Source organism: Phalacrocorax carbo, chromosome 5, assembly GCF_963921805.1.
Source record: "Phalacrocorax carbo chromosome 5, bPhaCar2.1, whole genome shotgun sequence".
Lineage (NCBI taxonomy): Eukaryota > Metazoa > Chordata > Aves > Suliformes > Phalacrocoracidae > Phalacrocorax > Phalacrocorax carbo.
The window spans coordinates 56,571,243-56,596,147 of NC_087517.1; the positions used below are offsets into that span (position 1 = coordinate 56,571,243).

The window sequence follows — 24,905 nt, forward strand, 5'->3', positions numbered from 1 at the left end:
CACACAGTATGGGGTAACTGCAAAACATTGCCTGAATATGACCTGCTCTGGAGACAGCAGTTCCAGCCTTCCCTCAAAGGTGCACAGTGTACACCAACACATGCTGATTAAAAAGACTATCCATCGGAATATAGGCACTCTGCTCAGTGGTGACTGACTTAGACAACAGTTGTAATTTCTATGTTAAATTACTGTAGATAGGAGAGACATTCTGTGGTCCTTATATTCTTATTCATTGTTAAAATGAAACTGTGCTTGGCTTGGTTTTCTTTTTTATGGGTGGGGGGAGGTTGGTTGGTTTTTTTCTTCTTTAGTAAAAATAAAGACTATCTTGTCTCTGTGACAAATTCCCTAAGGAAATATGTTCAGATGTTGAATCTAATTAAGTCTAGCCACTAATTGTGGTGCAATCCTTGAGCTGTGCTCCTAAGGCAGTTTGGGTTCAACTGACTTGATCTGCTTAACTAATGAGAACTCAGTTTTGATGACTGCTACCAAATCTGTAAAAACAAAGCAGACCAGAAAGACGTGAGATTTACAGGTGTTTTTACAGTTGTGTCATCAAGGCCCATGTTTCCTTTTCCCAGCCTCAGAGATGCTGGGAGGAAAGCAAATGTCACTCCAATGGTGGACCTGGGGAACTATAGGCCAGTCAGCCTCACCTCCATCCCTGGAAAGGTGATAGAGCAGTTCATCCTGGAGGTCATCTCCAGGCATGTAGAGGACAAGAAGGTTATCAGAAACAGTCAGCATGGATTCACCAAGATCATGCCTGACCAACCTGATAGCATTCTGTGATGGCGTGACTGGCTGGGTCGACAGTGCATGGAGGGCAGAGCATATTGTCTATCTTGACTTCAGTAAGGCATTCGACACTGTCCCCCATAGTCTACTCCCAGGCAAGCTAAGGAAGTGTGGGCTGGATGAGTGGGCAGTGAGGTGGACAGAGAACTGGCTCAACAACAGAACTCAGAGGGTCATGATCAATGGAGCAGAGTCTGGGTGGAGGCCTGTCACTAGTGGTGTTCCCCAGGGGTCTGTGCTGGGTCCAGTCATGTTCAACATATTCATCAATGACCTGGACGATGGGACAGAGTGTAACCTCAGCAAGTTCGCTGATGATACCAAGCTGGGAGGAGGGGCTGATACACCAGAAGGCTGTGCTGCCATCCAACGAGACATGGACAGGCTGGAGAGCTGGGCTGAGGGGAATCTGATGAAATTCAACAAGAGCAAGTGCAAGTTCCTGCACCTGGGAAGGAACAACCCCATGCACCAGCACAGGCTGGGGGCTGACCTACTGAAAAGTGGCTCTGTTGAGACGGACCTGGGAGTGCTGGCGGACAACAAGCTAACCATGAGCCAACAATGTGCCCTTGTGGCCAAGAAGGCCAACGGTATCCTGGGATGCATTAAAAGGAATGTGGCCAGCAGATAAAGAGAGGTTATCCTCCCCCTCTACTCTGCCCTGGTGAGACCACATCTGGAATACTGTGTCCAGTTTTGGGCCCCCCAGTTTAAGAAGGACGTGGAACTGCTTGAGCAAGTCCAGCGGAGAGCTACCAAGATGATCAGGGGCTGGAACATCTCCCTTGTGAGGAAAGGCTGAGAGGCTTGGGTTTGTTCAGCCTGGACAAGAGAAGACTGAGGGGGGATTTCATCAATACCTATAAATATCTAAAGGGTGGGTGTCAGGATGGTGTGACTAGACTCTTTTCAATAGTGTCCAATGACAGGAACAAGGGAATGGGCACAAATTGAAATGAGGGTGACAGAGCAGTGGCACAGGCTGCCCAGGGAGGTTGTGGAGTCTCCTTCCCTGGAGACATTCAAAACCTGCCTCGATGCGTTCCTGTGCCCCCTGCTTTGGGTGTGCCTGCTCAAGGGGGGGGTTGGACAAGATGATCTCCAGAGGTCCCTCTCAACCCCTACCATTCTGTGATTCTGTGATGCCCTCCTGTTCTTTCCCTTGCCATATAACTTTCCCTTCCCAGGATGCTTTCTGCTTGCCCAAGAAGACAGTACACTATAGCAATGCTGCTAACAACAACAGCAACAACAAATCAATACACATCCAGATTGGATTAACTCAATTAAACTTTGCTTTTATTATCTCAACCAGGGCAGGCCAGTAATCAAAGCTTCAGAGGTTTAATTGCTTACTTTCCCTCTCCTCAATATCTGTACACAGGGCCAGGGGACAGTCACACATGAAACTTTTATTTCTGAGAAACTTTTATTCCTGAAACTGTTATCCAATAATTCTCCAAATCTGAAAATGGATTGATTGCATGTGAATTACTTCTGCTTGCTTTTCTCTTCTTTGAATTCCTTTGACAGCTCTTTTCTAGCATTTTCCCCTCAAAGTATCCTTTACACTCTTTCCTTGCTGCTCTCCACTGCTGTCCTCCAGAAGCAGGCATTTTTATCCCATTATGTGTTCAAATATTTGTGTTAACCTTTAACATACCTTGACCATTCTACTTAACCTTTGGAAATCTTTTTATGTCTTCATATAATTTATAGTAATTTCCTACATTATCAGCAGAGGACCCTAGAATATTTGTAATTCAGTGCAGGAAGATACTACAAGAGCGGAAGCACAAATGTATCTGTAAATACTGGTTTATCCTAGTTAGATTCAAAGACCTGTCTGCTAGCTGATGTATATTCGTGGGAACAGAGGTTTCATAGTGTCACTTTGTTGTCTGTTAGAGTCCTTCATTCTGGGCCTTCTTGGAAAGTCAGGCGGTCAGTATAAAACTTTCTAATCTTTTCTTAGATGTTTTCCCCTAGATCAGTGACAGTTTTGATCTTTCTTCCAACCAGTACAGGCTGCAGATGGGAAATCTAAACCTACTAACTAATATCTATTTACGTACTTTGCATACATAAACATACATCAAATATCTCAGTGGTCTGAGTCAGTCTCCATGTAGTTGGCTTACTGATCTAATCAAAGTTAGCAAAGAGCCTATTCTCTTTCAGTTATCTTTCTCATTTTCTTTCTCAGTCCTCATTCTCTTTCATGACAATCTGTTATAACTTCCCTTCAGCTTTTGTCTGCAATTTCCAAACCTTTAAGAAAATATGTTACAGATATTGTTTTCTTAATATTTTTACTGTAGGCATCATAATAGACTGTAATATTAGAAATATTTATATATTAGAAATCTTTTTGCTGTTTTATTTCTCCTTGAATAAAGATTTTTGTCCTTTCTTTTAAATTCATCATGTCTACATAGTTGCCCTTACAAACTTAAGCTAGGGTAAATCTGTTTTTTCTAAGAACTAATATATCCTCAAGTAACAAAAGCTTCATATTTTTGCGGGTGTGGGATGGCAGAATTTAGACACTTGGATGGAGAAAAAAGTCTGGGTTTCTGCACTATTAATTTTCCAAATGCTAGCTCCTAGTTTTCTGGGTTTCAGTCTTTTCCAATCCTTCTCAAGCTGTCTCTACCTTATCTTATCTCCATGATGATTGCATGGCAAAAATAACATGTAGAATAATGCATTTTATAATGATGATGATATGGAGTCCTGTAAACTATGAGAAATGCTTTCTGAAGCCGCTGCTAATGTCTTCTTGTCAGCCCAAAACTATACAATGAAGGCTTAGAAAGTAGAAATTTACTCAAAAGTGTGGTCTGCATAGCTCCAGTACACCAGTCAGGAATGATTTGTCCTTGCCTGTTACATTGTACAGAAACACCGCTAAATAGCTTTAAGACCATGGGTTGGTTTTTTTTCTTGCTTCTTGTCTCATCCAGTGTATAAGTAAGTATCCTGATTTTATTTCTTTGGCATCTTGGTATTTTCAACTCTGTATACTTACTCATTCTACCATAGTGTTTTCAAAGAAAGTGTAGAGGTTTTAGAGGAAGCTTGTAAGTGGTCAGGCTGGCTCCGTCTCTGGGTCCATCACAGCTGGAGTTGATCAAAGTTTGGGCTGCCTTGTCTTCTCCTCTATTGCCTCTGGCTCTGTCTTTCCACCTTCTGTGCTGTGCTGGCACTAGCTCTTGTCTGATCATTCTATGAATTGCTCCGTGGGGCAGAGCTGGCTGAAAAGTTTTTTTGTTTAGTTGTTCTTTTTTTTATTTTTTTTATTTTTGTGGTGTCAGCTTCCAGGCAAGTCACCTCCCTGAGTTGGCTCCTGCATATTTATGTGGGTGTTAGTGCTGATGCAAGGGAAAGAATAGAAAAGCTTAGTTGGTAAAGAAAGGATGGGAGGCAAGGCTCTGTCAACCTGAACGTTTGTTTGTTTAAGGTGCCATAGGATTCCACACACCGGCTGCAGTTCCACTCTTTCTTTAAGCTGGTATGATCTTCCTACCAGCACCCATTCACTCACTGCTGCCCCCTTTTGTGCCAGCACTAGTTTTTGTGTAGCTGCACTATTCCAAATCACAACAGACCCCTCTCCCTGCCCCTAAATCCAGAGCAGTTTCTTCAACTGGCTGCCTATGTAGATATGTTACTGCTGGCAGTGAGCATGGAGCAAGAAAAGTAAATTCTGTGATGCCAGCCATTAAGCCAATTAAAGTAACCATGGAATTGCAGCTTGTGAAGTATACATATTAACATTTTACAAATTAAACCGGTCTGTGTAGCCTTGATACAACTTTTAAGAAGACTGTTCCTGAATGGAAGATTGTTTACGTACACCACACCCCACCCCCCGAACACACAACTCCCAGTTTAAGTCTTTTTGCAGACACCTCTAAGTCTGTGTCAGTATAAAGCCCAGATCTGGCATCTTTCATATTCCAGAAGTTTATGATGTGTTTTTATACATATATACAGGTACTCCCATTTGTATTTACACAGAAGATTAAGAAAACAATAGGGTTATGAAAAAATTAAAAACAGGGCTTTAAGAGATTATAATTGAAAAGTAATTTTATATGCTTCCCTGAAGTGTGCAAACAGGGAAGGAATGGGTGGATCTGCACATGGTGTAATGCACATTAGCATTTTACATAGATGATGGTCTGACCTGAGATTTGCATTCTGGAGAATGACCAAGTAGGAGAATGGCAAAAGGTAAATGGTAAAACTTGACAAGGGTTGCAATAGTTGTGCAAGATAGAATTAATCTCAACTTGCTTAGTCACTAAAAGATAAGTATCTAGCCTAAATTAATTGTTTCTAGGTCCTTTTTAGGTCGGGAGGAAGGGACAGACTCCTCCAGTGGCCTGTTGATCTCTTCTGCTTCAGTTATTCATGGGCAAAATAGGCAATAGTGAAACGTGCTATGGAGATACCTCTCCGTATGTATGTATTTGATTATAAAGGAATTTTACACAGTTAGCTTAGACTAGACCGCTACTTTTCATTTCCTGAACTTATATGAGATATAATTGAGCCTCAATGTTAGTTCATCATATGCACAAATTTTTATCTCCTTTAAGTGTGCAAAACCTTTATATGACTGACATCTTTTTTGTATTAACAAACTTGAATTATTTCAACAACTTAGCGCTTACTCTTTACGCAGACAGAACTACATCCATTTTAAAGAAGCTCTGAATTTGTAAGTGTAGTGATTTGACCCAGAAAGAAATTTTAAGCAAACATCTAAGAAAGTATATAATTAATGAGTTTTTAATAAAAAACAATAAAATACAATAATGCTGGAAGCTTAATTATGTTTTGGTAATAGCTTGCTTATTGAACACAGGGCTGTTTATTTTGTCTAGTGAATATGTTCATGAAGCCTTAGTAAATTTTTGAAGTAAAATTTGCAAGTAGTATAAAGCTCTAGCTGGCTAATAATAGGACATCCTCTGCATAAGTGTACTAACCTCCCCCCCCAAAGTATCCAGATCTTAAGGAGTAGTATCTCTGCATCTAAAGGGCGAGAGTCTAAATCTGAATGTAAGTATAAAAGCTGGAAAAGATTGAACATATGTTATTTCCCACCAGCACAATATTAAATGCAATTATTTTCTTTCTGCTAAAATCTTGAATATATCTTGCAACACAGCCTCAAAGAGTCCCCTGCTGCTGTTGATTATAGTGAATCCCACTTCCTGCCACCCAGTAAGTCTTTGCAATTTTCTCTTTTTCGCCACCCTGTGGAGATAAATAATGTATATTAATGTGAAAATATCAACAGTAAAATCCCTTAATATTCTCCACAAAATAAAGCTTCTTTCTAAATCAAAGGATTTGTATCTTTCATTGATTTTTTTTTTTTTTCAGAAAAAGAAACAAGTTCCTCATGTAAGGGCTTTGAAAAGTTTGAATCTCACTCTTAGAAAACAAGTGTGCCAAATACTGTATAGAAGAGGGCTGGGTTTTTTAGGATTGAAAAAGGATTTGGTATGGTGTACTACATTTAAAGCACAGATTTTAGTCCTTCCTATGTCAGTCTTTCATTAAATAGGCCTTAACAAATCCTTCTTTCACCTCATTCCATGCAGAACCTTAGAAAGTATGCCAGAGTATTTTGTGCTGTTTTTTTAGGAATTGCTACCTGTGCTGAGCACAATGATTACAGAGGATATTTTATAAAAGGTTCATCATGTGTGGCTACCTAAGGTGCGTGCATTCAAATCTAACACATTGCTAATTCCCCACTCAACCCTCCCTGATTTTGTACATTAAAAAAGTAACATGACAAATTTTCTTTGCAAATCTGAGTTCTAGAAAGGACAGGAAAAGTGAAAGCAGAAGGTATGACCCCTTGAATACTGCTTTACCACTTAGGTTTAGGTTTCAGTGCTTAAGTGGAAAATTAGCATATTAAAGAAATTAGTACTTGCTGATCATGAGAGTTGGGGGGTGTGACCATATTGATTCTAAAGTGCTCTCCTTTTGCTCAACATATTTTTCTTTTTAATTCCAACTTCCATGAGCATGGGCTCCTTTGAACATTTCCTAAGTTCAATTTTTTAAAAAAATCTATACTATTCAGCTTGGGCATAACTTTCCGTTGGATAGATTAGAAAGCTAATTGAAAGACATGTTCAAAACAGAAAAGAAGAAAAATTAAACAAACAAACAACAGAAACCTTAGTCACAGACATTTCAGATGGTAGTCTGAGAAAGCTAACCATTCCATATTATTAAAATGCCATTACATTAAAATAATGGCAAAATACTGAGACAGTGGCAAATTGTGTCCCCTCCTCTGTGGTTGTGGCAGGCCAACACTCAAGGATCCAGCCAGGAGTCTAATTTCTGTGGGAAGAAGGGGAAGGAGAAGGGAGGACACCTTTTGTGCCTCTGGGCTGAGGAATGTGGTACTAGAAAAAAATAGGAAGCTGTGAGCTGCATTGTGTTAGCTGGTTTTGTACTTGGAATTAGTGCAATAGCAGCACAGGCTGTTACAGACTGGGAGAAGTTGTTCCCTTCTTTTGTCCCTATCTGCTCTACTAATAACAGCTGCTGGGAAGGTATTTCCCCGGTGGTGTTTTTTGAAAGGTATACAAAATATTTTCAATTATGCCTTGCTGTTAGATTTCTGTGTAAATAATTTGTGTTATGGTAAAAATCTGTCTAAATCAGGAAGACTGTTTGCTACTTTCAGCCCCAATTCTATAAACATTTATCTGCATGTTTAGTTTTAATCATGTGAGCAGTATCCATTTGGGTGAAGTTAGGTATAGCTGTAGCAGCAAGTTGGAAACTTGACCTACTTTGCACATCATTATGTATGTAGCATAATTTTAGTCCAGGAGAGTAGCCGGCAGATGGGAAGCCTGAGTTGCAGAAGAGTCCATCGAAGAAATGAAATCTGGCCAACTAATATGAATTAAATATTTTTGTACTTTAGTGTAATACATTCATTCACAACTGAATAAGTAGTAGGAATAGCATAAGCATTAACAGAAATTAGAATTTATTCAGTGTCTGAGGTAAAGACCAAAACCAGCTCGGATGGTGGCAACACACAGGTGATTTATGAGTATCTTTTATGATTAGAACTGAAGTTTTTGGCATTATTTGACACGTCGCAAAAAGGTTTTTGTTTGTTTTGAAAATGCAGGTATGACAAGGCAGCAAAATTTTTTTAATGTCAAGTTGGCTATGCATCCTCTTACTTGTACCACAACATTATAATAGCAATGTTTAAAAAATCCTTCTATTGAATATGATGTAGGACTTTAAGAATGCAAAGCGTGAACCTTATTACTAACTTGTATGTGTATTCTTATACATTATCTGTTCCATTAACTTAGTTCCTGATACTGCAGAAGTTTATATGCCTAGAATTATATAGAGTGAATAATTCTATTAGAGTAAATTTGACTACTACAAATGTGTGAAGTGAAACATGCATTTGAGTCTTTGCAGGGCTGGGACTTTTAATGGTGATCTTGTTATGCATAAATATAATTGATATGTGAGGAGTCTTTATTGAATTAAGTCTCCCAACAGTCTCTCTCCAAGTAGAGAAATAGGATAAGAAGACGAAAAGTCCAAAAAGGGTAGGCCCCAGCTTTCCAGAGACATATGCCTACATTCACATGCATCCAACATAAGCAGATACGGATCTGTCTAAATTGAGCTCGAGGCATGCATTCTTTGAATTTTTTCTACTCAAGTGACTTGGTGTAAGTCACTTGTTCAAAAACACGCTGTAGGTTTGTAGCACAGCCAGGAATAGAACCCACATCTCCTGAGTCATAGTTATAGACCAGACTTCTTACATTTGTGTGAAAAGTTAATTTGCCGTGCTTCTATATGAGAGAGAATTTATTAATATTGTTGCTATCTTCCAGTGTTTTATAATTTTCTTGGTGTTTTATAATTTTCCTGGTATGGTCCCATTCAGTGAAGGTGTAGAACTGCACGCGGGCTTACCCTGTGTAGATGCGGAGCATCTGGTTTATACAAATGGTTTCCCACCAAAAAGGGAAACTTGGAACTGTAGATTTTTAATGCACAGATCTTGTGCTGTTGCAATGTTAAGAAGTCCTTGTTGTTATGAATGTGCATTATGAGTATATTGTACACAGTCCTGGTATGCAAATGTGTAGCATTCAGAGAAGTGAAATAATTCTGTGTTATTATTATCTTTGTAAATTGCATCTTAAGAGTTTGTTGAGGACTTTATGACGGCAGTTTTCTATAGTCACAGCCATACAGCACAAAGTGTTTCTTTCATTATTAACAATAACTAAGCCAATGAAAATGCTTTTAAATATACACCAGACAAGCAGTTATCCAGCTCTTCCTTCTTACCATCCACAAACCATCTTTTAGCATCTTATAAACGAGCATGTAAAATAGCTTTGTAAACATCTGCTTTTCATTGTTAATTGTCAGGGAAAACTAGAGATTTAAATGCTTCTTTTGTAGCATCCTGTAATCCTATCAGAAAGGGTAGCTCTAGATGCTTCTCCTTCCTCACTGCAGATAGCTTCTCTAGGCTGTGGGTTTTTTTTTTCCTTTCCTTTTTTGTTTTGTTTCTAATATTGATAGTTTTTATTTACTTACAAACAGCTTGTTTCATATCTCAGTTTGAAAGGTCTTGCATATTCTAGTCTGTGTGGCAACTCAGTAAATTTAAACCAAATATACTATGTAATTATTGATTACTGTGTGAAATGTGTTCAAAAATCTACATCTTTTTCTCATTCGGATCTGCTCAGTATTTTCTCTCATGTATAAACTGTCAGACTAGGTATTGTATCATACACGTGCAATAAGAAAACAAGAGTATATGTTCATACTGTCCTGTAACAGAAAAAAAAAATTTTGTGCTGCTACAATACAATTATCTTTTTTTTAAAAATGCTGCCTTTATTTTGGTTAGTTTTCTGTTCTAATAATCAAGTCATTAATGTCAGTTGAGTGTGTCTGGCAATGATTTACTTAAGGTAGCATTCATAACACACAGTAGCTGCATTATACAGGAAAAATAAATCTATTCATGTTACATTTCCTACCTTTAAAGCTTTTTTTAATATTGTATTATGGTCCTGGATTTGTAACATCTGACTTCTTGCTTCTTGCACACACAAAAGGAACATTCATGATTTAAAACTATTTCACGTTTTATATTTCTTAAACAGGAAAAAATATTTTTTAATGTATTTTGCCAAATCTGCTTCATTGGGAAAAGATACTTTTTTTCCAGTTAGAGTTTGAATGTTTCCATAGCTTTCGTCTTTAATCTTGGTATTTTGAAATCAAACTCTGCTTAACTAGTTTCCTCCAGCTCAGATATAGTTTTAAAATAATTTAGAATTCTCCCTGTTTTGTTAATTAAATAATAATTGAAAGGTACTGTTGCCTATTCATATTTTTATTCCTGCTTTTCAATATTTACTTCTAGAACTTCTCAAAAGAATTGTTACAGGGACCTCAGCATCACTGCATATAAAATTAATTGAAATGACATATTGTTGCAGTTTCTATGACAACCATATCATGATGCCGGTGCTCTCAAAAATTTATAAACTACAATTTCAACTATGCTAATACCACTGAGTAGAGTTAACATTTATTTACTTAATATTCTTATTAGAATTAAGTTTTCAATACTTCATTAAAAAAAAATTAGAAAAAAGGTGTATGTCAGTGTTTTTCATTTGTTTGATGTTGACTTTTTGTACGGGAGTTCTAATTTTTATGAGAACATTTTAAAAAATCTAACTCTGCTACATAATGTTGATGAAAAGCTTATTCAATCAAAACAAAGCAAATGTGTATCACCAGCCACAGACTTTTGAATATGACATTCCAAAACAACTCTTACAATGTAATCCACTCCAATTGATTTACAGAGAGTCTTGTTTTGCTACTGCAATGTTTAAAGTCAATTTATTCCTATTTCTATTGTCATAGATGCTAAACCTCAAATGCTTCTGACATGAGAGTACTGATTCACTGGCATGACTTACAGAAAGTCACAAGCATAAGTGTCTGCATGGCCAGGCACAGAATTATAAACCCCCTAAAAATATCTACTTATATTACTGCCTTCTTTTATTGTAAATGTTAACAAGCTTTGCCTGGTAACTTGGTTTTTTTTTCCCCCCATAATAAATACATACCTTTAGTATAATCATGCTATTCCATCAATCTGCAGGCTTTTAGAAGTTAGCTGATTTTAACAGTTTGACAGGGAACTCTATTACTCAGGCAACACTCACATTGGAATCAATGAGCGTTTTACTTGAGTAAAAAATTCAGGACCAATGTAAGATGCCTTATTCAAGTTACTTCGTAATTATATAGATTGCAATGACTTAAAAAATGGAGAGTTTTGCTCTCAAAACATAGCTATTTTATTTGGTTTAACTTGCACTTATTAAAAAAGTGTGGTTTATATTCAAAATGCGTGATTCTTGTGTATAAGACTTATTGATCATTGATTCAAATAGGAAATAAAACACCTTGATCTTTCAGTCATTTGTCTTAGGAAGATTCCAAAGCAGTCAAATCACATTTACTTTACTTCAGTCTTAAATTTGATATTATGTTGGAAAAACATTTCATATAATTGAATGTTCAAATATGTTGAGATCATGTCGCATTTTAGTTTTTAACAGTCTGAATACTTTCAGCAGTTTCTACCCAATGTTCCTGGTTTAGTAAGTTATATTTAAACATGTTTTGAAAGATTTATACAGTGATTTGCTTCTTAGTCAACTTTTTTGCAAAAGTTACTACTGCGTATTTTGGTTAGAAAAGCTAAAGTGTTCTAAGAAGTGATCAAAGGGAGGAGACAGCCATACTACCCATTCAATATGCCATGATATTTATAAGCTCCAGGCAAAATGGGACAGTCTGAAACAATTTTGTACCCCAAAATTTCTTTGTAGACACTTTCACCTTTTTTCTTGATATTTTCTAAACAGCTTATCCTTTCCAGCACCATCATTTTGATCCTCTTAATAAGAAGCACGCACTTTACATGCACAGGACTTCAGCTTCTGGGTGAAACGACTGACAATGACACGAGCCTGCACGATTAGGCCATATTATCACAAACCCACAGGAACATCTTAAAACCAATGCAATTTATAAGTGCACAGTGGTTGTAATATAAAATATAAAATCATTTGCCTATCTCGAGGATTCCTTTTATTTCTGTTTGTGTGGCATATACGCGTGGCTTAGTGGCAATGCATTTGTTTGCAATGAGGGCCAGTCCTTGCGTCAGAGACAACTGTGTATATTTATTCTAGCCTTCAGGGTTTTTTTGTTTTTTACATGGTATCTTTGTAGCACGGTAGTTAAGTCAGGAGCTTTAAAAATTGTGCTTTGTTGTTGGGATTATGTTTTGTTTGGGTTTGTTTTTTTTTGGGGGGGGGGGTATGAAACAAAAATAAGCTGATGGAATAAATACAGAGTTATAATATAAAGTCTGTACATATTCTGTTGAATTCCAGCATGTGCTGTCAGAATGGGACACTGCCAGTGAAAAAAAGGAAAGCACTGTGGTGTGCTGATAAACCTTTACCATGCTTCATAGGGCTTTGCAGGAATCGTGTAGCAAAGGTTTTCCTGTGAGTGAGATTCTAGGGAAAAATATTCAGCAACTTTCATGTTTATATCATGGACCTACGATTTACTCTGAGCTGTAATACAAAATTGGACTACTGTGGGCTTGTAAGGGGGTCTTCTAGCATGTGTCCCCTCCCAGCTCCTCAAATGTGTGTGCGGATATAGATATGCCAGTATATCTTTCCGTCCTTCCTCAGTCACAAGATGCGCCCAGCTATTCCCAGCTGAAGCTGAGAATATAGGTATAATACGTGAGGCCACACAGGTGTATGCTCAAGGAAGAGATGCCTCAGAATGATGGTGATGATTGCTGTAAGGGTATCTTGCATGGCTTTGGGTGGCTTCTGAAAAAGTACATTTAAGAACATTGTTAATTTTGAACTGCCTTTTTATATGTTAACGGTGTTTTATGGTCATCCTAGTATACAGAGATAGGAGTAGAAAAATCATTAAGTTTATTATTAATTAAAATTATTAAGACAAATAGGCAAATCCAGCTGTTAGGTGGAATACCCAGAATAGGAGGAGCATTTCAGTGGAAATGTTTGCACCTTCCACAGTCACGCTACTGGTTTTCTTTTTTTACTCTATACCTGCAACGTATCAGGTATTCAATCTTAACGTGATTTCTAATTACAGCTGAATGTAATTGCCAATTTTTTGGAACTTGTTATTAATATTCTTATGATTTATTCGCAGAGCTTACTCTGCCAGTATGACTTGGAGCCAAGAGTTTGGTGACTTCAGCTTTGCCGGTGCAGTTAGTGCTTTTCTGGGAGCCCAGGTGCCCTGACGTGATGAGTGCTTTCCGGTGGCTGGGGGTGAGCATCAATCCCACCTGCTGCTGCAAGTCCTGGGAGACGACCCCCCTTCCTGGTTTAAGGCTTTTCGTGGAACTAGGGCTGAGAACTGCAATGTCTTGCGATGCATTGTGCCCCTATATAACAGGATCTGTCTCCTAAAGCTGGTCCATTCCTATAGCTTTCTTGCACCTGGAGCGCACCTAAGAAACTCACTGTGCTGCGTCTCGCCTACAGCTTTTAGCAGTGTCACCCCAGGTACTGATCATGGGTCATAACAGCCTAGTAATTCTTTCGGGTTTTTCCCACTGCCCTTCCATTTAAAAAAAGTACGTGTAGATTATAAACTATAAGCCCAGCCGCTGGCTTGAAATTATCTAAAAGACTTGAGAAGCAAACTCCCCCAGGAGAGCCTGGGCAGTGCCACCAGCCTGATGTTGGCCGGGGCAGGAGGTAGAAGGAAGGTGGGCAGAGGAGTTCCGAGCGCTCCCTGGCACACGCTCCCGGCGGAAGCCGCCTGGGAGGCGGGAGGTCGGCGGCGCTTTGCAGAGCGCGGAGCCGGGCGGGGGGCGACGAGGGGCCCCTCGAGGTGCCCCCGCCTCACCCCCCGGCCCCTCCCGGGCGGCAGCGGGCTGTGCTCGGCGGGGGGAGGGGGTGTCTCGGGGCAGATGGGTAACAACGCCGTTGTCGGGCGTTTTCTTTGTGAGTTCCCACCTCCCCAAACTCGCCTTAAATTCTACCCCTCTCGCTCTCGCCCGCCCGTGAGAGCGAGCGAAAGCGCGGGTGGGAGCTCCGGCCCGGGGCGGGGGGGCTGCGGGCCCCGCGGCGGAGCCACCGACCCGCGCCGCCGGCGGCGGGCTCTTCGATGACTTTCGCGCTGCCGCTAACGCTGTTTGTTTTGCTTCGCGAAGTGCTAATCCGAGAGCTCCTTGGCAGGCGGTCGCTCTCGCTGCTCTCTTTGCACTCGCCTCACGGTGGCGTTTTAAGCACATAAACAAAGCCCAAGCGAGCGGCGAGGCAAGTGTGTTTTCTAGTTTACCTTTATCAGAATAACAGTCCCGTTAATGTTTTGGATAAATCAAAACTGTCTATTCAAGCGGTTCAAGTACAGGAGAAGCGCGATGCTTTACGTCAGTGGAAGGTGGTTTAATCTTCCCGGCCGGCCCAAAGCCCGGCTGAATTAGAGTGAGAGCCTGTGCCATCTGAACAGCACGGTCTCACCTGGGGCTGTGGTTTTTTCCCTCCTCGCTCTGCCTCCTCCCTCAGCCCCCCAGGAGAAGTTTACGAAGAATGTGATTGAAAGTGTAAAGCAGCAGATGCCGACGTTAAACTCCAGCTTGAGTTGAGTATAACGATCTGAGACACAGCCCTGAGCCGCCGCCCTCATTAATACAGAAGCATGCCCCTGGGACCCGAGTTACCCGGAGAGAATAAACACAATATAGAGTCACCTTACCTCCGAGCCGAGAGAGCAACGCTAGAGGTAGGAGAGGGGAAAGCGTGGCTCTCCTCCATCCCACCTCGGCCGGTCTGTCGCAGGGCTCCGGCACCGCTGCCGCCGCCTGCCCAGCTGGGATCCGCTCCCCAGCCCGCTCCCCCCGCCCCCCGGCAGGCAGTCCCCAAACTCAGCCCAGCGCAAATCCAGAAGTCAGGGGCAGCCTTTCGAGTCAATCCGCGCCGGTGCAAATCCCCCATGGCTTCTCTTCGCCACAGCGTGGAACAAAATTGCCGGTTACCCTGAGTTTTTGTCAGGCTTTATTGGCAATCTAGGAGCAGGTAAGGCGGCTGCTGGCTGCCAGCGATTCCCGTTGCACTTGCAGAGAGCAGCAGAAGCCGGTGGGAGTGTGGTCTGCTCTTCATTAGGGAGGGGGGAACGGACCCTGGAGGTGATGCAGTGAAACACTTCGACTTCCTTGCATTGTGTTTGTTACAGATCACGGGCGCTCTCCTTCTATAACATTCACTCCAAGCATTCTCAGACCCAACCGGAATAAGTTCCGATCCTCCCCTTTAGTTTATATTGGGATTGTCAAAGGATTAAATAAATGAAACTTTATTTGACCGTGGAGTTTACAGACCCTGGGATCCCTGCGCGCTCTGGCCTTATTCTGATTCTATAGCGGTAATTACCCCTCGTTTCTTTAAGTGCAGTAGATTTATTGCCTTAGAGACTATGCACAGTTTGATTGAATTATTCATTTTTTTTCTTTGGTGTAGACTGCATCTGGGGACTGATGTGACGTGTAGATTTTTTTTTTCAGGAACAAAGGGAATGTGGAAATGAAAGAGAGAGGGAGAGAGAGGCTGGCAGATGTGATGAGATGCGGTGAAGGTGTATCCAGCTTGGCACTCCCACTCCTCTCTTCTCCTCTCATTGCAGCCCTGGGTGACTCTCAGGCTAACACAAACAGCTTTTCTTCCGCAGCCTGCCCTCTGTCACTGTAAGTACAACAGCCTTCTCTTATCAGCATGCAAATTCCAGCCACTCACTACCTTAGCCTGGTGTTTGCACTTTAGATCTACAGAGGGGACCTTTAAAATGAACTTTCCGAGACAGGAAGGGGTTTTCGTGTCAAACTTGCTTTTATTTTCTTTGTAAAAGTTTATGTGGTTTTACCAGGTCGTCGTGTGTCCGTGTCCCCCCCCTCCCCCCCCCCCTTTTTTTTTTTGTGAACGGGGGAGGGTGGTGGAGTGGGGAGATTGTTGCTGCGGCTTTTTACTTCACTATCAAGATGATGCACAGGTTCAAATGAAATTAAAATCCGCTTGATCCTCTTTCTGCCAGGACAATACATTATGTTGGCAGATGACGCTGTAAGGAATTCAGAGTTTTTGTTTTCAGTCAGATCTTTAGCTTTGGCCGTTATAAAATGCAAACGTCCCTTAAATTTTGAGGAGATCGCCAGAGGTTCTTGTTCTAGGGGAACTCGTACCAGCTGATAGGTTTGCTTAGGAAGAAACGTGCAGTAATGTGCTTCTATCTAGTCTAACAAAACTTTCTCCCAATCGGATGATCAGGCTTTAACTTCTTTTCCTTTAGCTTTCTCTCAGACGCTGTTGATTATTTTGCAAAAGTTTCTCTGAACATCTTTAACAAGGCTATAAAAAGTCTTCATTGTCGGAGAGCGTCAGCAGAGGGAATTTATAAATATGCCTGTTAATTGTCCGGCATTAACTGGGGAGAGAGGAGAGTTTAGAATTGGGTGAGTGACGGTTAAGGTGGAATTTCTTGCCATTTGAATCAAAACTTCTTAGGCTGTTCCACCAACTCTACAGGAGTTGTAGGTTTGCTCATCATGTTAAAGATGCGGTGTGTAAAACTCAACACACAGACAGGTTGCTTAGGTTGTTAAATATTGCTTTACTTTAACGTATTTAATGAAGGAGACGGCACAAAATGCAATGACAGCTGTGAACAGGTAAGTGCCCCGACGTGAACTGCGCGCCTCCGATCCCTTCCCTCTGCAAGGACCCACAGCAGTTGAGCATCCCTCCTCAACATCTGCCTGCTCTGGCTGGTTTTAGCCTTAATGAAGCAAAAGCAAGGGAAGTAATTTAAAACGCGGTCTCTAAACGTATGGTAATGCTGAAAGTAAAAGCGTTTTGTTTTTTTTTTTTTTTTTTCTCGGCACGTGTATACGTATCTACACGGCGGCTGTTCGCTAATGCAAACAAAGAGGGAACCACAAGTATTCCTGGGCAGCGCACATACACGCACATTTGCATACAATGCCCAAGGAGTCCGCTTTTTCCGCCGCGGAGAAGTTATAGCTCCCTGGCACTGTCTTACATCTGTAACTTAATTGATCACACAGGGGAAGCAACAAGCTGGAGAGTACGACTTGCGCTCCGCCTGGGAGTGGGGACGCATCTCTGCGGGGTCCTGCCCCAGCCGAGTGTCATTCTCTGCGTAGGATTTTCGGAAGTGCAGCGAGATGCTCCCCTGCTTTGGAGTTAGGTGGGCGGTTAGATTTATCTGATGCCTTAATTATCTCTTGTCCCATTACCGCCTCGTACTTAGGAAGGAGGACGCTACATTTGAAGGGTGGGTTTGGGATTTTTTTATGTTTCCCTGTTTGTTTCTTGAAAGAAAAAAAAACTTCCAGTAACAAATTGATGGGGTTGCCAACTCGGGCAGGATAGTTCGTCCCTATATTCAGATTACATCTCTTTTCTTACAGAGCTTTTTTTTTTTTTTTTGCGCGCCGAAGCTACTAGATATGCAAAAAGTCAAGGTGTTTCCTTTACTTGCAGCAGGTTTAAACGCGTTACAAGGAAAGTGTTAGTGACCAATCACGGGAATTCTTATAATTAAAGATCAAAAAGGACACAGCAATATCTGGAAAGGCAGCTATTTCCTGTTGTTGAATCTGTAGCCCATATAACAGCAGCAAGGTGAATACTCTGAATTAGCTGGACGCAGGTGAATACAAACTCAGTATTTAGAATCTTACAATTTACCCCCTTGTCTCTGAATTTCAGCTTTTTAGTATCTTCTGTTAAAATGGAAAGAATGCATGGAAATTAGCTACTATGCCCTCAACCAGCTAATTTGATGATAAAGCCTTACTAGATTATTTTAAAGTTCTGCTTCAAGGTGTTTGCTGCTTGCCAAATAGGACTTGATCGCTCCTTTTATTGTAGTGGAATTGCCAAAAATACTGTATAAAAAGGTCTGCTGTTCCAAGAGGTTCTGACTTAAAACTCATTTTCCCTGGACTCGATTCGAGAGGGACGATAGTACCTCGGATAGCAAGGTAGAGGATGCAATGTGCACGGCTCCAGTAGTGTGTAGAGTTTTACAGCTTGTTAACAAAATGAAATAGAGTCCGATCAGTCCTGTGCCATCATGTTAATGCTCAATTTTCATCACGTTCTTCTGAAGCAACGTTCACTCGCAGTGGGGCTAAGTACGCTTCTGGGTCTAACCTATTCCGCACATTTCTACTTGGGAGAGGAGGAAAGCGAAATCAGGCTTTCCTCTCGTCTTTTTGGCCTCTGTAAGTTATGAAGCTATTTTAAAATTAAAAAGTTTCTCTGTTACTAACTGTTCCAGGCGCCTTCTGGAAAATGGGGAGAAAGTGCCAAAAATACAGAGATGAATCAACAACTTCTCTCTCTCTCTCTCATTTTGTGGGCTTGAGGTTGCTTTCCGCACTCCCATCTTAACAACAGTTTAGCCTAGGTGTGAATAATATCAAAAGAGGGAGACGTTAGCTTTGCAGCGCTGTTTGCCCACCTGATCTGCGGGCCCCTGACAGTTTGAAAGACTCTTTTATGTTTACCTTTGGAATGTAAAAATCCAGCAGAGAGACTTTCTTGGGTTTGCAGTTCTCTGTACCACTGGTTGATTTTTCTCCTCAGCTCCTCGTAGTTTTCCCTTCTTTCTCCCAGCTCATATAACCCACCCCCCACCCCCCAATTAGCACTTCCCAAGGGAGCGTGAGTTCTTAAATTGGTATTCAAGCTGATATTCAAGTCCCTATCTGTTGCCTTTTGGTAGGCAGAGAGAGAGATATTTATACATTGCCGCTGCTAAAATCCCTCGTCGTCGCCAGGAGAATCCCAACTTCAGCTCGAGTCCGTCCTAAATCAGTTTTTCTTCTCGGTCCTACCTGTCTTCCCCTTTTAACTGGGCTCACCTTTTACCTTTCTGTTGAACGCATCACTAAATAGTTTGTGGACTCCGAGTGCCTTCTCCTTCCTCCTCTCCCCTGGGTCCCTGCAGCTGGACTCCCATCTCTAGTTTAGACTTCACATTTCATCTGGTTTTTACCCCGACGGGGCTGTGGGATCGGGCTCCTCGGAGCCCCATTTATCAGCTGTCAGTACGCGCTTGCTGAGCGCTTTCCTCCTCGTCCCCGCTTCCCCACCAGTCCTTCCCATCTCCTGCACACCGTCTCTCTCCCGCTTTTTTTTTTTTGTGTTTTTTTTTTTTTTTTCCTTTCCCTTCCCTTCTTTTTTTTCTGAATTCGCAAGCAGGAGCCCGGGAGGACGTCCCGGCGTGTGCCGCCCCACGCCCTCGCCGGGAAGCGCCGCGCCGCGCCGCGCCGGGCGGGGGAGGGCCGGCGCGGAACACGCCGCTCCCCCCGCGCAGCCCCGGCCCCGCGAACCGGCTCTCCCGGGACCCCCCCGCTCCCCCTCCTCCTTTTCCGGCCCCCGCCCGCCCTCCCCTCCCCGCCCTCGCACCCCCTCCCCGGTAACTTTCTAGTACCTTTCCTCACCACTCCGGGCAATCAGTGGTCATTAGAGGAGAGAGGTTTAAGGTTTCATTTGTCTAATAGCAATGTGAGTGGTGATAGCTTCTCGGGGATGCGGCTGGCAGCCTGGGGTGATTTCACTTTCTGTTTTGTGCTCACTTTCTCCGCAGTTGTTGCTTTCCCCGCTCGCTCGCTCTCAGTCTCCCTCTCTCTCTTCCCCTCTCCCTCTCTCTCTCTCTCTCTGTGTTGTCTCATCTTGCCTGTGCTGTCTGGGCGGGGGAGCCCTGCCTCCTTTTGCCTTCCTCAGATCAATGCCCTGGCCACTCACTTTCTGATGTTGCACGACGGGAAATGCTTTGAATACTTACGACATGGCCGCTCACATTGATTGCCAAGATTGACAGCAGTAACCATCGCCTTCACTTGTTTCAGGAGGAAAAAAAAAATAATAATAATGAACCTGATTGTAACCAAATCTCCAGGCAACCCATCCGCAAACTTCTAACGATCGGGATCCTGCACATCCATGGCCCGGAGAAACACCAGCAGACTCTAGTTAATTTATTTTATTTTATTTTACCGAATTATCACCCATTTATTCCTCTTTCTCTCTCCCCTTTCACCTCTTTCCCTCTTCTTTTTTTTTTTATTTTTTTTTAAATTTTTTTTAATGAAAATTACCGAAGCGCGTTGCAAAAAAAAAAAAAAGGAGGCTCTCCCAGTGCTTTGTGCCACACTGGATCCCGAGGAGGTAACCAGGAAAAAAAAGCCCTATTGTGTTGTATACCTGTTGTTTGCTGTGGTGTGTAGTGCTGCGTGGCGTGGTGGTGGTGGTGGCGGTTTAATGGGTTTTCGCTGGATTTATGTCGCTTTGCAGGAGAGAATCCGGTTCCCCTTGCGCTGTCTTTAATGGGTTGTTAGTTGCAATTGAGTGAAGCAGCAGCGTCCGGAGGTAGATCTGTTGTTTAGCTTTTAACATTGCTGAATTCACCCCTTCCCCCGCCCCCCCCCCGCCCGATTATTTACTCTTATACCACTAGGGTGGTGTTGGGTTGGGGTTTTTTTTGTTGTTGTGCGTTGTTTTGGGTTTTTTTTTAATCTCCTCTTCTTTAGGGAAAAGTAGTTCTAGCCTCGTCCCCGTGCGAGTTTCCGGGGCTGTTTGAATCCCGAGGTTTCCGAGATGTTAAGGGACCCCAGTACCTTGAAATCACAACACTTTCTCATCCTTCCCGAGCAGAGTTTATTTTAAAATGTAGTGACAGATCAGCGTTGTATTTTAAGATCACCCACGGCAGGCGAACACATGGTGCTGGGAAGATATTGTACGTAAGGAACTAACACGAGAGGGAGAAAGAGAGAGAGAGAGAGAGAGAGAGAGAGGGGAAAAATAAAATCCAAAATAAATCTTTGCGAGCAGAGCGCTGCTGTCATTATTCCGAAGTGCTCGCGTGGGTTTCTCTTTACGGATAACCCCGAAAGGCACGGGATGGGGAAAGGCGAAGGGAGTGTAGTGGTGCTTTTAAATTCTCCGTTAAGTTTGAGGTGGGTAACTGCTTTGAAGTTCGCCACAAATGAGTGCTACCCACGGAGCGTGGAATAATACAAAGCTCCTGGAGCGGAGGTGGTAATGCTGGCTTTGGCCACAGCGGGGCACTGTCCCGAGGAGTTGCCGGTCTGTGGAGGCGCCTTATCTCTCCAAGCAGAGGGTTTGGATAAAGTTATACTGAAAACTTTAAAATTGATACCGCACCCTAATTTGTGATACACAAGGAGGGGGGAAGAAAGCAGTCCATCATCAGAGAGCTCTGTTTACACCCGGGGAAGGGGAGATGTGTGCCGCTTTGTGGCAACATTCGACTTGGGATTTCTTGCTGCCTTAGCTCTTTGCCGGAGGTCATGCAAATCGACCTTAAAAGAATGCATAAGCCATAAATTAAAATAAACCCTTAGCCAGAGGCTGATCCATAAGTAGACAATACCTAACCTGGACAAAACGGCTTCCTTTGCGAGCTGAAAAAAAGAATAGTGCCTAAACTAAATGCAAAGTAAGTTTTCAGGAGGTATTTCACTTACTGTTATCATTATTATTATTATTCTTTTAAAATAAAATAGTGGCAGCCGCAACCAGCTAGCGCAGCTGTTTACAGACGGTGCTGTAGGATACGAGCAAGGCAAGGTGTGTCTGGCGGAGGTCTCGTTCTTTTCCTGGCTTTCACGACCTTCGAAGCTGTTTGTTTTTTGACTGGGGATAAGAAGCCTCTTTAACCGTAGAAGCAATTTAATGTTTTATTCGGATACTGCTGAAGAGTTTACGAACAAATCTGGGTTGCCTGCAAATGTCACATGCGCGCACACAAGCTGTGTCTGTATATAATAGTCTCGGGGCTTGTTTTTTTTTCCCGCAGTTTTTGACAATTGTTCCATTCATGATCCTGAAAGGAATCATCAGTGGGAGCTAATGAGTGTGCCTCTGCGGCTTGCCCTGCTCCGGGGAGGAGCGGGCACCGGCGCTGCCGCCGAGCCCGCTCGTGTAATGCATGCACGCGTGTACCGGCGGCGGGGTCGCCCCTGCGGGAGCGCGGCTGGGGGTAGATACGTGAGAGAGAACATATAGGCGTGATGTGAGCAGGTACTTCCACGCGTGCATTAATAATCGAGCTGCCAGGGAGTCGCTCCTCTGCCGAGGGAGCTTCCCGGCTGCCTCCCCGAGCCGTGCCGAGCAGGGCTGCGCAGTTAACCCGCTTTGCAGCAGGGGCTGAGTGCTTCAGCAGAGCAGGGCCTTGAGGTCAATCACAGGCACCGATCACGTCGGTTTGATTGCTGTCTTTGCTTTCTGCGGCCCGTCTCACCGTGCTGTTTGGTGGTTTTGGGGTTTGTTTTGGTTAGGTTTTTTTCCTTTTTTTTTTTTTTTTTTTTTTTTTTTTAAGGACGGGAAGGAGTGAAAGTGGCAACGTGAGAAGACAATTAGTGTTGTGTCTGAGTGGCGGGGGGGCTGCAGGGAAAGTCAGCCTGGTGGGAGCCTGGGGACGACAGATTAGTTCTGTCCTAGGGGTGTTTCCCAAAAACATAGACGGTGAAACTTTCTGTGATAAAGTAATATATCTTCGCCTGCTGTTTGTAGATAAGGTATATGTTTATTAAGCTAATTTAAATAGCCTTCGGCACAAGAGCGGCGTTCTGTTCCTGCTGTTTTCTTTTACCCTCCTTTTAACATTTTTGGTATTCCCATCTTCAGTGCTGATCGTGAGGGCGGAAGGACGGTTTTATCCAGTCCCCAAACAGGGTTTGAAGTCCAAAAATTAACGAATTTCCCTTTCTGTATTCGTGTAATGGAGCAGTTTTGAAACCTGTTTTGAGACTTCGACTTGACTTGACTTGTTTTATTGACGTGCTTGTGCCCACTCATTTAATTAAGCCATTATACCATAAAGTAAATAATAAGAATGAATGTGAGAGATGTGCGTGGAGTCTGCCATTATATACAAATATTTCTCTGGAAAAGAGGCTTTAAAAAACTTTTTTTTTTTTTTTTTTCAGCACACCACGATTCTTTGGCAGGATCTTATTGCAGGTTTTTGTTTTGAGCCAGGATATTTTGCGTGTTTCTGTGCTCACAACGTTATGTGCGCACTACCCTTGGAATATCATCAGCGAGCGTACCTAGCAGCTCATTCTAGTGAAACTAAGAAATAATCTATTTATAGCGAGTACGTTTAAAAGAAAATAATGAGGTCATTTGGAGTATGCTGCAGTTTGAAGTAGCTCGGCACCTGGCAGAGAATACATATGCGTTTTCTTCAGACTCTGCACTATCCATAACTTTTCCTTATAATACATTCTTGTGTTAAGTGAGAAAGGCTGTTTGTAAAACAATCCCCTGGCTGGTTCCAGCGTTGGGTGAAGCTGATCCTGTAATGGCATTTTGTTTTGAACAGTTGCTGTAGTTGAAGTTCCCTCATAAGGTAAGGTGGCACTGGGTCTGAAAGGAGGTCCAAATGCCACATTTATAATTAGACTGCCAATTCAGCACATTGTATCTATTGCTATACAGGGATATACTGCTGTGTCTGGTCCCTCAATAGACTGTATTCAGAATTAGCCAATTCAACTGCTTAAACTTTGGAGTCAAATTTAGAATAGGCAATGAGAGAAGGAAAGAAAGAAAACAATAATGCTTTCTCTTTTCCTCAGCTAGCTATTAAAAGCCAAAGAATATACGGAAACCGAACCAGGCACTGCACTTGGAATCAATGCACCAAGCGCAGCCCGGCCAGCCTCGCCTGCAAAACCGTTTTGAAGCGCCCTTCTCCGGGGGGAGGGGAAGGTGAGCCCCGGGCACCGCTCGGAGCGCCGCTCGCCAGGCCGCTTCCCGGGCTCCCGCGGCCGGGGGGGGGTCGGGGGGCGCCCGGGGCCCGGCGGCGGCCCCAGCGGGGCGCAGCCCTGCCCCGGCGTCGCCGCGGGGCCGGCCCGGGTGTCCCGCTGCCGCTGGGCGGGCGGGGGCCCCCGGCTGCCCCGCCGCAGCGCCCCCGGAGCGGCTCGCCGCCGGCGGCAGCTCCCTCCCCTGGCGGGGGGGGGGGGGGAGGCCGGCCCTCCGCGCCCCCTTCCGCGCCCCGCGGAGCGCGGCGGCTGTCGGAAGGGCTCCCGCCCCCGGGGCGGGCGGGGGCAGCCGGAGCCCCGCGGGAAAGGAGCGGCCGCCGCCGGGGGACCCCGCGCCTCCCAGGGACGGCGGGCCGCGGGCTCCGGCTGCTGCCCCCTCCCCGCCTTGTCCCCGGATTTACGACGGTTCCTGGCTCATTGTCTTCTGTCATACTTTTTGTCTCGCTCACTCCGATTTCTCCGGCCTCCTCCCCTCGAACTTTAATTCATTCAGCGATGAGAATGTAGGAGGCCCTTTGGTCTGCAATCTGGCATCCTCTGCTAAACGCGCGATTTTCTCTGTCTTGGTTGCAGTTCGGTACCCTGCTTCAGTGCTGCTGGGAGACTTAGCTGGGCTGCCTTAAAGCTCACTTAGTTCCCTTTTCTGCTAGATCGTAGGGTGCAAAGTAGTGCCATGTGTATAACACATAGCATAAAGGGAGCGAGACAGATGGCTGTCTCTCCCTGCACATTACTGATTCTCTGCCGAACTTACGTAACTCTGCTTCATTTTTTCCTCCTCAGGTTTACACACTGGTGAAAGAGAGAAGAGAAAGTGGAGGCCACCAGTTTCCTTCGTAAGGCCACTGGTGCCTGACTTGTAGAAAATAATAACTGATGTCCAAAGTTAGTTGCCTTCACTTGTCAATTTGATTTTGTTCACAAGTGGGAACTACCAGTGCTTGTTCCCTAGCCAGTGGTTTTTAATATGTGGCCAGCAATTGTTAGTGGTCACTTCCAGCTGTACTTCTTTTGCTCAATGGGGAACAAAAATCCCTTCAGACATGTTTTTGCATCTTTG

General features: G+C 43.3%; 1 protein-coding gene and 1 long non-coding RNA gene across 5 annotated transcripts in view; one reads left to right on the forward strand and one right to left on the reverse strand.

Annotated features, from left to right (window-relative positions):
• Positions 1-5,597: 5,597 nt before the first annotated feature.
• On the reverse strand, positions 5,598-22,443 carry LOC135313494 (uncharacterized). Its single transcript, XR_010373130.1, has 6 exons — positions 22,065-22,443; positions 20,256-21,376; positions 19,483-19,890; positions 14,725-18,449; positions 7,647-7,744; positions 5,598-6,078 (listed from the first exon to the last, which is right to left on the reverse strand). It is a non-coding gene; the product is annotated as an uncharacterized LOC135313494 (long non-coding RNA).
• SOX6 (SRY-box transcription factor 6) overlaps positions 15,691-24,905 on the forward strand; it is a 383,001-nt gene continuing 373,786 nt past the window's right edge. The window contains exon 1 of one of the 4 annotated variants that reach the window (XM_064452625.1): positions 15,691-15,709. The gene's annotated coding sequence lies outside the window, so the exon portion shown is untranslated. Of the gene's footprint in view, positions 15,710-19,812; positions 20,220-21,360; positions 21,514-21,578; positions 22,098-24,905 lie in introns of those variants that run through there. The other 3 variants (XM_064452623.1, XM_064452624.1, XM_064452626.1) reach the window with 3 other exon arrangements.